This window comes from Phyllobates terribilis, unplaced genomic scaffold (genome assembly GCF_046119375.1).
Source record: "Phyllobates terribilis strain yellow unplaced genomic scaffold, ASM4611937v1 Scaffold_247__1_contigs__length_2908721, whole genome shotgun sequence".
NCBI classification, from domain to species: Eukaryota; Metazoa; Chordata; class Amphibia; order Anura; family Dendrobatidae; genus Phyllobates; species Phyllobates terribilis.
Genome location: NW_027363007.1, coordinates 1,370,868 through 1,385,705, shown reverse-complemented (window position 1 = coordinate 1,385,705; position 14,838 = coordinate 1,370,868). Strand labels below are relative to the sequence as shown.

At 41.7% G+C, this 14,838-nt stretch overlaps 1 pseudogene; it reads left to right on the top strand.

The window, feature by feature from the left end:
- LOC141217719 (translation factor GUF1, mitochondrial-like) overlaps positions 1-14,470 on the top strand; it is a 75,020-nt pseudogene extending 60,550 nt beyond the window's left edge.
- The last annotated feature ends 368 nt before the right edge of the window (positions 14,471-14,838 follow it).

Genomic DNA, 14,838 nt, shown 5'->3' with positions numbered 1-14,838 from the left:
CTGCAGATGACATAAGTAGCCATGTTCTGTGTGGCTTACGGAGGGGCTTGATTGCTTGTCAGCTTCAAACAGGTTTCATTTCTTCTGATTCGTTGTAGCCGCGTTCTAAACTGTATTAAGAAATTCATTTCTCTGTTTATTTCTATTAGATGTCGGGGAAGCTTGGAACAAATGTGGAAAGTGTTCTTCAAGAAGTTGTCAGGAGGCTTCCACCGTGAGTACGGACTAATGCGGCTCTATCCATCTTCTCTTTATTAAAGGGAACCTGTCACCTTGGAAAATGCTATGTACCTGCAGGTATAGGGTTAATCTGCAGATAAATATTGTTACAATGCTGCCCGGCCGCCTTATTGATAGTGTAGGTACCGGGAGAAAATTAACTTCTTTCCTCCCTGCAGCCGCCGGCCTTCACTCATCGTTGTGCACAGAGCGGCTACAGTCTTGGATCACAGCACCGCTCGCTATATCAGGGGCGACGGCTGTAAACCCGGCCAGGATTTTGATTGACAGCTTGCTCTGCACAGATGCGCTGCAGAACCACTTAGAATCTGAGTGAAGGAGTAGTATGTTCACAGATAGAGAATATGGCTCATCCACGTGCAGATCCGCTCCACGTCCGATTACATATTTGTGGGAGAAACCCTAGTGGCAGCCTCCTATTTTTGACAAGGATCCTCTAGCACTATTTGTGAAACTGCGGCTCCCAGCATAACTTGATGAGAGACCGTCAGTCTGCTGGGACCTGTAGTTTCACTACAGCAGGAGTGTCACAAGCTGCGGACCTCTGCTCACTCCAGCACTGGTCGGCATTTTCAGCACGTGAACGTACGCTATGCTTTCTGGAGACACAAGGGTGTAGATAATTTTATCAAACCCTTGACTGTAAGTTTGAACCCTAAGTGGATTATATTGTTCCCACAGTTTCAGTTTTGGACCATTTAAGGGGAATTTAAAGGGTTCTGGCCACTGATTTTCCTTAAAGGGGATCAGTATCCCTCTATGTCTTTGTATATACTTGATAAAGACCTATAACAGGTCGAAACGTTATGTGATGGCGGAATAAACTTTGTCTTTGGAATTCATCACTCTGGACTGAACGCTGTTTACTTACCTTTATCCCCCTTAACAGGATGTCTTATTTTTGTGTTTTAGTCCCAAGATTGAAAAGGGCAGCCCTCTTAAAGCCCTGCTGTTTGACTCCACGTTTGATCACTACAGAGGCGTCGTAGCAGCATCGCCCTGTGTGGAGGTGACGTGTGTAAAGGCAATAAAATCGTGTCTGCCCACTCTGGCAAGTGCTATGAAGTCAATGAGGTTGGCATACTGACCCCAGAGGAAGTGCCAGCCGAAAAACTAAGTTTTTTTTTAATCATTTTATTAGCCTTTCCCTCTGTCTTCACCAATCAGCCCTCTGTATTGATGATCAGATCAAAGATGTAGACAGGGATTGTCTCACGCTGCATCTCCTTCCTGATTGTATCACTGAGAAGACAGAAGCTGCCCCATCCCATTCTCCAAGAAATGCAGAACCCAATGCATCTGCTGTCCGTGATCCGCTTATTGTCAGAGGACATCATTAGGGACTGCATTTTCTCATTGCTTAAGAAATTGTTGGGGGATCCTGCTAATTGCCGGTTGCATGGATTTATATAGTGTGACCAAGTTGTCAAGCACTTTTCCATGTGATGCTAAAATCGCTTGGAAAGCGCTTGACAACCCGCATGCGAAATCACATGTGCAAAACGCGTGACAAACGCTTGTCCCTGGCTGAAAAAAACGCATGTAAAATCGGCATGCCAGGGAGATACAGAAACGTTCAGGAAAAAAACCGGAGCATTTCTGCATCGTGGGCACATAGCCTTAGGGGGCCGCTGTGCAGGCAAAGACTGCATCCCCCTCTTTCTGAGAATCAGTGGGGCTTGAAGGGGTACGGCTCCCCATCAGTTATAAAGCCATGTCATGTCATCAGTCATATGAGTGTTATGTGGCAATGGCATTGTCTTGACAGCCAAAGGATCCTACTGAAGGCCTCCATGTCTTCCATGATTGTACAACTATGAAGCCCGTCCCATAACTGGGATTAATATCAGATTGGTCATTTTACTCTACACTGTAGCGGTAAAGCGATTGGATGTTTTCGGTGACCTGAGCCTGCAAAGTTAAATTCTCCCGTTACATCATTTTTGGCTTCACCACATCTGTTCGTGTTAAAACTAAAAAAAATATCTTCTAGAAATCCTATCGAGAGGATGATGGAATGAAAAAGAAAAAAAAAGATGAAGCGGCAGAATCTCTGGAGTTTATTTTGTTCACTTTGCCTCACCAAGAAAAGTAATAAAAAGATCAGAAAATATTTATAAAAACTACAGCTCTAACTGCAAAAAAAGCCCAGATACAACGAATCTACTGGAAAAAAAGCCCAGATACAACGAATCTACTGGAAAAAAGCCCAGATACAACGAATCTACTGGGAAAAAAGCCCAGATACAACGAATCTACTGGGAAAAAAAGCCCAGATACAACGAATCTACTGGGAAAAAAGCCCAGATACAACGAATCTACTGGGAAAAAAGCCCAGATACAACGAATCTACTGGGAAAAAAAGCCCAGATACAACGAATCTACTGGAAAAAAGCCCAGATACAACGAATCTACTGGAAAAAAAGCCCAGATACAACGAATCTACTGGGAAAAAAAGCCCAGATACAACGAATCTACTGGGAAAAAAAGCCCAGATACAACGAATCTACTGGAAAAAAAGCCCAGATACAACGAATCTACTGGAAAAAAGCCCAGATACAACGAATCTACTGGAAAAAAAGCCCAGATACAACGAATCTACTGGGAAAAAAGCCCAGATACAACGAATCTACTGGAAAAAAGCCCAGATACAACGAATCTACTGGAAAAAAAGCCCAGATACAACGAATCTACTGGAAAAAAGCCCAGATACAACGAATCTACTGGGAAAAAAGCCCAGATACAACGAATCTACTGGGAAAAAAGCCCAGATACAACGAATCTACTGGAAAAAAAGCCCAGATACAACGAATCTACTGGAAAAAAAGCCCAGATACAACGAATCTACTGGAAAAAAAGCCCAGATACAACGAATCTACTGGAAAAAAAGCCCAGATACAACGAATCTACTGGAAAAAAGCCCAGATACAACGAATCTACTGGGAAAAAAGCCCAGATACAACGAATCTACTGGAAAAAAGCCCAGATACAACGAATCTACTGGAAGAAAAGCCCAGATACAACGAATCTACTGAAAAAAAGCCCAGATACAACGAATCTACTGGAAAAAAGCCCAGATACAACGAATCTACTGGAAAAAAGCCCAGATACAACGAATCTACTGGAAAAAAAGCCCAGATACAACGAATCTACTGGAAAAAAGCCCAGATACAACGAATCTACAGGAAAAAAAGCCCAGATACAACGAATCTACTGGGAAAAAAGCCCAGATACAACGAATCTACTGGGAAAAAAGCCCAGATACAACGAATCTACTGGAAAAAAAGCCCAGATACAACGAATCTACTGGGAAAAAAGCCCAGATACAACGAATCTACTGGAAAAAAAGCCCAGATACAACGAATCTACTGGGAAAAAAGCCCAGATACAACGAATCTACTGGAAAAAAAGCCCAGATACAACGAATCTACTGGAAAAAAAGCCCAGATACAACGAATCTACTGGGAAAAAAGCCCAGATACAACGAATCTACTGGAAAAAAGCCCAGATACAACGAATCTACTGGAAAAAAGCCCAGATACAACGAATCTACTGAAAAAAAAAGCCCAGATACAACGAATCTACTGAAAAAAAAAGCCCAGATACAACGAATCTACTGGAAAAAAAGCCCAGATACAATGAATCTACTGGAAAAAAGCCCAGATACAACGAATCTACTGGAAAAAAAGCCCAGATACAACGAATCTACTGGAAAAAAAGCCCAGATACAACGAATCTACTGGAAAAAAAGCCCAGATACAACGAATCTACTGGAAAAAAGCCCAGATACAACGAATCTACTGGGAAAAAAGCCCAGATACAACGAATCTACTGGGAAAAAAGCCCAGATACAACGAATCTACTGGAAAAAAGCCCAGATACAACGAATCTACTGGAAAAAAGCCCAGATACAACGAATCTACTGAAAAAAAAAGCCCAGATACAACGAATCTACTGGAAAAAAAGCCCAGATACAACGAATCTACTGGGAAAAAAGCCCAGATACAACGAATCTACTGGAAAAAAGCCCAGATACAACGAATCTACTGAAAAAAAAAGCCCAGATACAACAAATCTACTGGAAAAAAAGCCCAGATACAACGAATCTACTGGGAAAAAAGCCCAGATACAACGAATCTACTGGAAAAAAAGCCCAGATACAACGAATCTACTGGGAAAAAAGCCCAGATACAACGAATCTACTGGAAAAAAAGCCCAGATACAACGAATCTACTGGAAAAAAAGCCCAGATACAACGAATCTACTGGGAAAAAAGCCCAGATACAACGAATCTACTGGAAAAAAGCCCAGATACAACGAATCTACTGGAAAAAAGCCCAGATACAACGAATCTACTGAAAAAAAAAGCCCAGATACAACGAATCTACTGAAAAAAAAAGCCCAGATACAACGAATCTACTGGAAAAAAAGCCCAGATACAACGAATCTACTGGAAAAAAGCCCAGATACAACGAATCTACTGGAAAAAAAGCCCAGATACAACGAATCTACTGGAAAAAAAGCCCAGATACAACGAATCTACTGGAAAAAAAGCCCAGATACAACGAATCTACTGGAAAAAAGCCCAGATACAACGAATCTACTGGGAAAAAAGCCCAGATACAACGAATCTACTGGGAAAAAAGCCCAGATACAACGAATCTACTGGAAAAAAGCCCAGATACAACGAATCTACTGGAAAAAAGCCCAGATACAACGAATCTACTGAAAAAAAAAGCCCAGATACAACGAATCTACTGGAAAAAAAGCCCAGATACAACGAATCTACTGGGAAAAAAGCCCAGATACAACGAATCTACTGGAAAAAAGCCCAGATACAACGAATCTACTGGAAAAAAAGCCCAGATACAACGAATCTACTGGGAAAAAAGCCCAGATACAACGAATCTACTGGGAAAAAAAGCCCAGATACAACGAATCTACTGGAAAAAAAGCCCAGATACAACGAATCTACTGGAAAAAAAGCCCAGATACAACGAATCTACTGAAAAAAAAAGCCCAGATACAACGAATCTACTGGAAAAAAAGCCCAGATACAACGAATCTACTGGGAAAAAAGCCCAGATACAACGAATCTACTGGAAAAAAGCCCAGATACAACGAATCTACTGGGAAAAAAGCCCAGATACAACGAATCTACTGAAAAAAAAAGCCCAGATACAACAAATCTACTGGGAAAAAAGCCCAGATACAACGAATCTACTGGGAAAAAAAGCCCAGATACAACGAATCTACTGGAAAAAAAGCCCAGATACAACGAATCTACTGGAAAAAAAGCCCAGATACAACGAACCTACTGGGAAAAAAGCCCAGATACAACGAATCTACTGGGAAAAAAAGTTTTATAGCTTTTAGAAGGCAAGGATAAAAAACAATTGTAAAAGTGAAGATTATCCCACATGCACTTTGTCACCCAAGGATCTGCATAAACTGCAGCCGGCCCATCTCAGCACCACTTCTTTTGTTTGTGCTTTTTCCTTATTGCTTTCTGTGTCTTTTTAAAAGGGTTTTTCCATCATTTTTTTAAAGTAATTTTTTCCGATATCCAAAGCATTTAAAATTGTGTGCGACCCTGTGCAGGATATAATAGAGCGACATTTTATCACACTAGGAATATTCTTATAGTGCCACTAGATGGCGCTCTAATCCTGCATGCAGTACTGATGCTCCTGTCGGTGCTGCTTTCTATGAATATACATGGATGTTTGGTGCCCAGGAGAGAGCAGAGCTGAAAGGGGAATCTGTTAATAACGCAAATAAAATGCCAATATTGTGTTATGGAAAGTTCTGCAAATTAAAATACAATTTTGTGTTTTTATTGCCATTCAATACAAATCTGTTGTGGCCGTATGATGGTTCTCAGCTGGTTACAGTGCGATTAGCAGAGCTCTCTGATGTGGTATTTAGGCTCTGGGAAGTTATAACATATATGTTGATAGATCCAAAATAGTTTTACATCCAAAATTCAGTGCTGACTAATGTCACAGCATTTCTGACTTAAATGAATGTAACTAGATGAAATACTATTTTTGCTGCATGCAGCCACCACCAGGGGGAGCTGTTGACATGTGATTATGTACAGCTAGTATTGGACCCACCCGCAGCAGTAGAAGTCTGTCTCCAGTGAGCGCCCTCTAGTGCCAGCTGTATATAGCTGTAGTGAACTCATGCAGTGCTGGGTCTCAGAGCCGTTGCTACCTTCTTTTATGGCTGATTTGTACCCGATATTCAATGTAGAATTTGATGAATCTGCACTAATTGTGAATATATATTACTCTCATTGTTTCCTAGATATGCTGGGCAAGTAGGTTATCTAATGGCTGGGATGAAGGACGCACAGGAAGCACAAATAGGAGACACTCTGCATTTACTGAAGCAGCCAGTGGCTCTGCCCGGCTTTAAGCCTGCGAAACCCATGGTGTTTGCAGGTGAGTTGAACCCTAATACAAATTAAATGGTCCCTGTACTTGATCTCATTCGATAGATAATGTGCAAAATCCCTTTATAAAGTTCAATTAAGTTGGAGTTACTTTTCAGGGGTTAGATAGCCTAAAAGTGTCGGCCGGTAGGGTCTCCCTTCTGTCTAAGTGTAATTTGTCTCTAGCAGCAGAAACCCCCCTATATGGATTACCGGAAGAGGGGCTTGGCCTTTGTCTCTTTGCTCCTGCCTGTCAAACTGTATATGCAGGCATAACAGAGATGCAGCCTTTCAGTTAATTGCAGGCATCTCATTAAGCAATGGCGGAAGCAATACGTGCTGAGTAATGAGAGAAGGGATGTCCCAGGACCTATAGTGCTGACAGAATGCTGATAAAGAGGAATCGTCCACTCCAAAAGAGTGGATGGCAAGTTACAGAGCATGTGTATTGGTACTGTTCCAGGACATACTGTTTTATCTACAGTCCATTTAGAATCAACACTCTGTTCTACATAATATTGTACATGGAACAGAGTATTATGACAATGTAACTGCAACACGCATCGAAGTCAAAATCTCAGCAGAATTACACCTATAGCCCCCTCAGACTATGCAAAACACCAATTGAGCTTTAACAACTTCAGCTCAAGTGCTCAAAAACTGTGTAACGGGGTCAGAAAGCTATTGTACAGTATACAGTATATATTTTATTAGCGTAATATTAAGACCTGTATTACAAGAGCACTTAGTTCAAGATTCAGCCTCCAGATGGCGTGACATCAGAGATTAGACCCATCTGCAAGAGCGTCCTCAACAATGAATATATAGTCAATCACAGGGACTAGACGTGTAATGTATTAGTGCAACAGTATAACGAGTGTTGTGTAGAGATGAGCGAACCCGAACTGTAAAGTTTGGGGTTCATACCGGACACCTAGTGTTCAATGCTGAACTCCGAACACTGACAAGTCCGTTTAAGAGTGAGAGACCTCCTAGCCCTTACTACAACCATTTTACAGCATCAAAGTTTGTGTCTCCATTGACTTCTATGGGGTTTGGGTTCAAGTTCTGGTACCCGAACCGAAGTTTGGTCGAAACCGAACATCCACGGGGTTCGCTCATCCCTAGTGTAGTGTAAATTCTACGTATTTTGCGCCTGAGTACCAGTAATGAGGAGATCCTTACCCATTATGTGCCTGCCACTCTCCTAAACACGCGTTTCACTTTTTTAGCTTCTTCAGAGGGACACAGAGTATACCAAACACTGCCCCCCAGGCACCAGATGTACCCCACTGTATCCATTCCTTTAAGGCTAAAGTTACAGCTATAGAATAGATTGACCTTGACAATTCAAGTGCTTTCTTGTGGGAAGTATGTGCACCCCCTGATCATTTCAGTGGAGAGCGACCATTCCCAGCCACCTCTATTGAGAATCCATGACAGACACCGGCGCTGTACCCTCGCCTGTCACACTTTAGTAATCCTACTAATTCCTTGTAACAGCCAGGAACGCCTCCATGATTGGATTAGGAACGGTGATCACAGAGTAGATAAATGCCAGAGAACCTTTATTCTGCAGCCGCATTTTTCGTCCCATTAGACTCGGCCTATTCTACAGAAGCCGAGATAATTGAGGAGAGATGTAAGGAAGGAACCTCCCGATCCTCCAGGACTAGTCAGCTCAGAGCCGTGACGTGTGGACAAGGTTTTTCTACATTGTGGGGAATTTAGGGAGCGCTGCAGCAAGGGGGTTGGTAATGACACGCCACCGTGACACATAATGCATGGACTGTCTCCTCTCATTTGTTCTTTGAAGCTTGTTTTCCTCGTGAGTGATGCTCGGCGCATGAGAAAAGCCCAAACAATTAACATCAAATGGGTTTTCTGCGATTTGTAAAAAATATATAGCAGAGAGATGGGAATCTAGGAATGATTACATATGGAATAAAAAAATAAAAGAAAAGACCTTCTCAAACTCTGCCCTTTCAGAATCGCGGCTCTCACGGTCCCTGCTCACTTTTGGCAGTGACCAAATCCAGTATATCATTCATGTGGACACTTAAAGTGTATCCGTCATTTTAATTTTTATTTCATAAATCAATAGTTTACGTGAAAATAGGAAACTTTGGAATATATCTTATCAAAGAAATTTGCTTCTTTATTTACTAAAATTGATCAGTCATCATCAAGTCTCAATTCTGAGGTAAAAATTTGTATTCAGTGAAGACAGACTTTCCCATTACTGAGATAGGAGATGGCAGCTGCTACTGATAAGGGGGAGGAGCTGTCTCTAGCTCCTCCCTCTTCCTGCCCACATAGAATTGTATCCGTAGCAGCTGCCATCTCCTATCTCAGTAATGGGAAAGTGTCTTCACTGAATACAGATTTTACCTCAGAATTTCATAGTGAATGATAAATTTTGGCAGAGAATGAAGAAAATGTCTTTCATAAGATATATTACAAAGTTGTTTAATTTCATGTGTACTCTTGATTTATGAAATAACAATTAAAAGAGGGTTACTCTCTAAGATAATTGGGTGCCTTAAAGGTCATGTGCTGGAGATGTCGGCTTCACTGCTGAGGTCAGTACTAGTGTTGAGCGAGTATGTTCTATTAACCCTTTCGGCGAGTATGCTCGGGCCGAGCTCCGAGTATTTTCAGCTGCTCGGTGATATGGTTGAATCGCTCCCGTGTGCATGATTTGCAACTGTTTGACAGTTTTATTACATGAGAGGAATGTCTATTTCTTACACATTCCTCACATGTAATAAAACTGTTTCAACCATATCACCGAGCAGCTATAAATACTCGGAGCTCGGCCCGAGCATACTCGGACAGAACATACTCGCTCAACACTAGTCAGTACCTTAGTCACATGAATGATGTACGGAAAGCCTGCAGGAAGTAAGCGGAGACCAGTGCGGACTACCGGAGCAATAGTGATGGAGCCATGGGGGGAACAAAGAGTTGAGAATAGGGATTTTGAATTGAACCCATTCCCTGCTGCTTCCTGAGTTTTTGGAAAACCATTTTAAGATATGTGCACACGGCGTCTCTTAGATTTCGGTTCCGCCACTGAGATTTCCCAGACAAGGCCGCTTGAGGAAGACCGCAACGGTCGTTTTCCTGAGGTGTCTTCTCCGGCGGCTTTGCAGCGGCTTTCACTTTACGCTGGTAACTATAGAGAGCAGGCGGCTTCCTAGCGGAAGACACTCAAAGAATGAACCTGTTCCTTATTTTAACCACTTCAGTTTCCGAATCCTAAAGTGGTTAAAAGACATAAGACAGAAGATGTGCACAGCAATGTTGCTTTGACATTGCTGTGCATTATGTTCATATTATGGGGCGCTTTATCTGGCAGATTCCAGGCTGAAAAAGCAGCCTGGAAGGAATCCACTTGAAAAAGACGCCATGTGCGCACACCCTTGGGGTAAGTTCACACACAGTATTTTAATGTGGATTTTTTTATGTGCATTTATTGAGTGGCCATACCCACTCCCAGTTGAGTTCTGACCACCGTTCAAAAACTTGGCAAAGTGTTCCCAGACGGGCAAAAAAAAAAAACACAAAATTTTAAGCAATTTTACACTAGAAAACGGACGTAAACTGCTGGATGAATCGGCCCCTTCGTTTTCTGAAGCAGTCAAAAAACTCAGTGTGAACATACCCTAAATGTGGTTTTTGGAGCAGAATCCACTTCAGAATATTGTGTGAACATACCCTAATGGTTTCTTTTAACTTTCTGTTCCAGGAATGTTTCCAGTTGACCAATCCGAATACAGCAATATGAAGAGTGCGCTGGAAAAGCTGACCTTGAACGATTCAAGTGTCTGTTAGTCGGGACAGCAGTGCAGCTCTGGGTGCTGGCTGGAGGTGCGTCTTCTACTGCCATTATCTGAATTATTTTATATCACTATATATTTTATTTCAGTCATTTCCTATACTTATGATGAAAATATACCGTGCGGGCATTAATGTGTCCTACAGTGATCATAAGGGCACAGTTATCACCTACGGACCGATTAATTGAGCATTAGATAGACATTTCAATAACTTTAATTTCTGAAAAGGGGTCATTTGTGCAAGTTTAATTATTGATTTAGTGTGTAAGGCTGAAAAAAAACATCTTCAGCTCAGAAAATTCTTTTGTAACAATGATCAGGAGGAAAGCAAAAACACATTACAAGGTAAAGTCCAATTTTTGGCAGAGCAAACCACTAGGTCAACAATTCATCTTGGTAATGTGTTAACCACTTATTTATTACACTCACGAATGGTATCTAGTCCCCTAGTGAATTCAGCAGAGAGTTGCACAGTCTCACGCTCTTACAGTAAAGAATCCTGGTCTTGGCCCTTTTGTTATAGATACGGTACTGAATATATTACAGTATGTCACTCCTTAGCAATTTTTTTTAACTAATAATTTAATCATAATAACTAATAATTTTAACTAATTAATTGTATTACTCTTTCCTTGTATTGCAGTCCACCTATTCCATCTTTGCTTTAATCTCCCACCTTGAACTTGCTAGACCTCGGCTTTGCCTTTCTTGCACACTGGTGGCCAAATCTGTGCACCATGTTCCATATGGAGTCTGACTAGTGAAAATGTATTTTTCATTGTTAATTCACATTTGTCCCTTCTCGGCCCAAACCTCCAGCTTATCCAGATATGTTTGTGACATATTATCCTGCATTTCCATAGCCAGGATTGTCACCGGTACAGTATTGTGTAGATCTGAATCCTCATATCCTCATCAATACACATGTACATGTACACATGAGCCTGCTGGACTTCCCATAGAGAAGTCAGAAATGGTTTATTACCACCTCTGCCTTCCTGATTGTTTCCTAAACAAGTGCTGTGCGTATAGTTTAGGAAGCAATGGCGGTGATCATGTGAGTACCGGTTGCTGGCAGCATGTGTTGCTAGGTTAGCCCCAGATTGATTCAGCAGTTTTCAGGAAGTTGAATTTTGTCATGTTTTGTTATTACTGAATTTCCCTGTAACTGTGCCTGGCATATAAGCCCCAGTTACAGGGGAATTCAATACTGACAAAATGGAGGCAAACGTTATTTGGATGACTGAACCTGAGACATTTTTAGAGATCTTAAAATCCCATGTACGGAAAAAAAAAAAATGCCTGGTGATGATCAGAAATGATCTGGTCTTGAACTGGTTTGTAGTTCAGTCTACGACCTGCCTTGTGTATAGTAGGCAGTGCAAATAGCGTGGTGTTTCTCTATTATGATGGACACCGCGTTACTGGTACTTTCCAGACCAATTTCTATTAGAGTGGTGGATACCTATCGAGCACTAAGTAGTTGCTCATTTTATTAACACTTTCGGTATACTTGCCTCTCTATAAATTATAACTAACGTTCATGTCCTGCACAGGTTGGGCTTCCTGGGGCTTTTACACATGGAGGTGTTTAACCAAAGACTGGAGCAGGAATACAATGCATCTGTCATAATGACGTCCTCTACAGTCCCATACAAGGCTGTGCTGTCCTCTCCAAAGCTGATTAAGGTACTTTCTGTCTATGGCTTCCATGAAGCAGTAATGCCTTATATGTAACCACTCTGCGCTGTATTGTGGGCCACTCTGATTTGTTGTGCCATACCCCAAAACTAACTATCAGGGTGTTTCATTATTTCTGGGGGAAACAAAATCAGTAAAATTGGACTTTGATTTTGAGATGTTGACATTTTTTGTTCAGTATTTGCAGTTGAAGTGGTTTTCTGCTACTGTAACATTAATGACCTAATTCCAGCACTGGTCATCAATGTCAGATCGGTGGAAGTCCCAACAACTGGCATCACTAACAATGTGCTGTGTGCAGCGGTGGCCAGATGGTGTTCGGAGCGGATCCACACCACTCTAGCACGCTGGTCACTGGTCACTGCCGGGTTCTGCAGATCACCTACAATTGTATGATCCCATCTAATTTTCCACATTATTTCTTTAGGAATATGGAGAATCGGAGATTACTATTGTAAATCCATCTGAATTTCCTGACAAATCTGTAGTAAAGGAATATCTTGAACCTATTATTTTGGGCACAATTATCTCACCAGATGACTATCTTGGAAAGATCATGTCGCTGTGTCAGGTCAGTGACCATTGGATCACAAAATTTGAGGTGATGACATTGGGAAATTATATCATAAACATTAATTTTTCAAACACATTATATATGTTATCTTACACTCTCCATATGTTAAAGGGGTTGTCCAAGACTTAGATATTGATGACTTATCTTTTGGATGGGTGGAGGTCCGCAGCAGCTCCCCTGGCAGCTGGGTGTACACAGTATACGGAGATGGAAGACCTGAGCTCTGTACACTGTGTAGAGACTGTTATCAGGTTCTGCAGCTCTGCTCTTATTTACTTCAGTGGGAGCTGAGCTGTAGTACCTGAGAATGGCCACTATGTGGTGTCCTGACTCCATACACTGTTCACTTTTGGGTGCCATGTGAGCTGCAAACAGTGGATCACCGAGTGTAAGAAGCCCCCTGATCTATCAAAGTCCTAGATAACCCCGTATAATACAAGGACGGCAGATTATAGGAAATGTCACCCTATTTTGGGGTAGATGTAGCAAAACTAATGTAGGAGCCAAGTGGAGCAGAGACACGTAGCAGGCAATTTGGTTTCTGCCACCCTCCATTACATCAGGTTTCCACTCCCTTTTAATGTAGTGGTAATGTATGTAGAAATAACGAAGACCGGATATACCAATTGTAAGTCAATGGGACTCACAAGGATTCATTTTGTTTCATTAGAAGACGGATCTCTTGGTCCATGGCTCCATGAGGAATGGCAGCTGTGATGCCAATGTGAACTACGTTCCAATAAAGCCAATTGCTTATTTCCGCAGACCCGGCGAGCAGAGCAGAAGAGCTTTCTTTACATAGACGAACACCGGATCATGATGAAGTATTTGTTACCTTTGAATGAAGTTGTGGTTGATTTTTATGACAACTTAAAATCCTTATCTTCAGGATATGCAAGATGAGACCTACAAAACCATGCAAAACCTTCACCCCTTCCGCCCGGCCTTTGCTGTTCCCAAACAAGATATATCTATATAGTCAAAAGATGGTACGATTGTTCTACATTTTCTTCTTACTCAACTCCAAGAGACTGACAGTCTATTTGGTCCAGTTTGAGGCACATTATCACAAGAAGATCAGATGCCCCATAAGGGAATCTCCTAGGGCTTTCTCTAAGGGTCTCGGACTCTTCGATGAATAAGGGGCTTATGAGGTTTACCTTCTCCAGCAGCAATAAGTGAGAGTACATAAAACCGTACACCATAGTAGGGTGTACATAATCGGGAAAGGAGAGCAAGAAACCAAATCCGTTCCAAGGTCTCAATCTTGACAGCGTTTAGCAACCTAAACCTTGTGAATCTCAGTGGTGCTAGGCCAGGAGTATCGAGCCAAGAAGGCCATAGGTCTTCACGTTTTTGCAGAGAGCCTGGAAGCTTTTGTTGATACGGAGATCACATCCACTGTGTTCATCATAAAACATTAAACTTTACAATTTACAAGATTTAAAAGGAAATTGTATTTTCAACCAGCTTTACATAACTCAATAGAACAGGAGATTACTAAAAAACAAAAAAAAACACCTTGTAATATATCTGATCAGAGAAATCTGCTTACTTCTCCACTCCCCTTACCTCCTGAACTTGTCATAAAAAAAACCCCAAAACTCAAATCTAACTTGCTGGGAGAAGACGGACAGCAGGCTCACTGTGGTGTCGTGACGCTGCCCATTATAATCTATGGAGAGTGGAAGGAGTGAGACGCAGACTGAGGAAAATGAGGGCTGAGCTTCCTCTTAAGTGCTTTACCTTACATAAGAGCTGGATGCACAGCTACACAGCTCCGTACTGCTGTATAATGTTCTTCTCTCTACTTCCCCATTACCCTGTATTTTATAAGCCCTTGAGGGCAGGGTCCTCTTCTCTGTACCAGTCTATTTGTTATATGTATATAAACCTGTTCACATGTCCAGCACCCACGAATTAATGGTGCTTTAGAAATAAATAATAATAATGTCCTCCATGCTTCTGCTTTGTCATCTGTGTGCTAACTAAGGAATAAAGAGCAGGAATCCATCTGTAGCTGCCAGGATTCTCCTCCCACC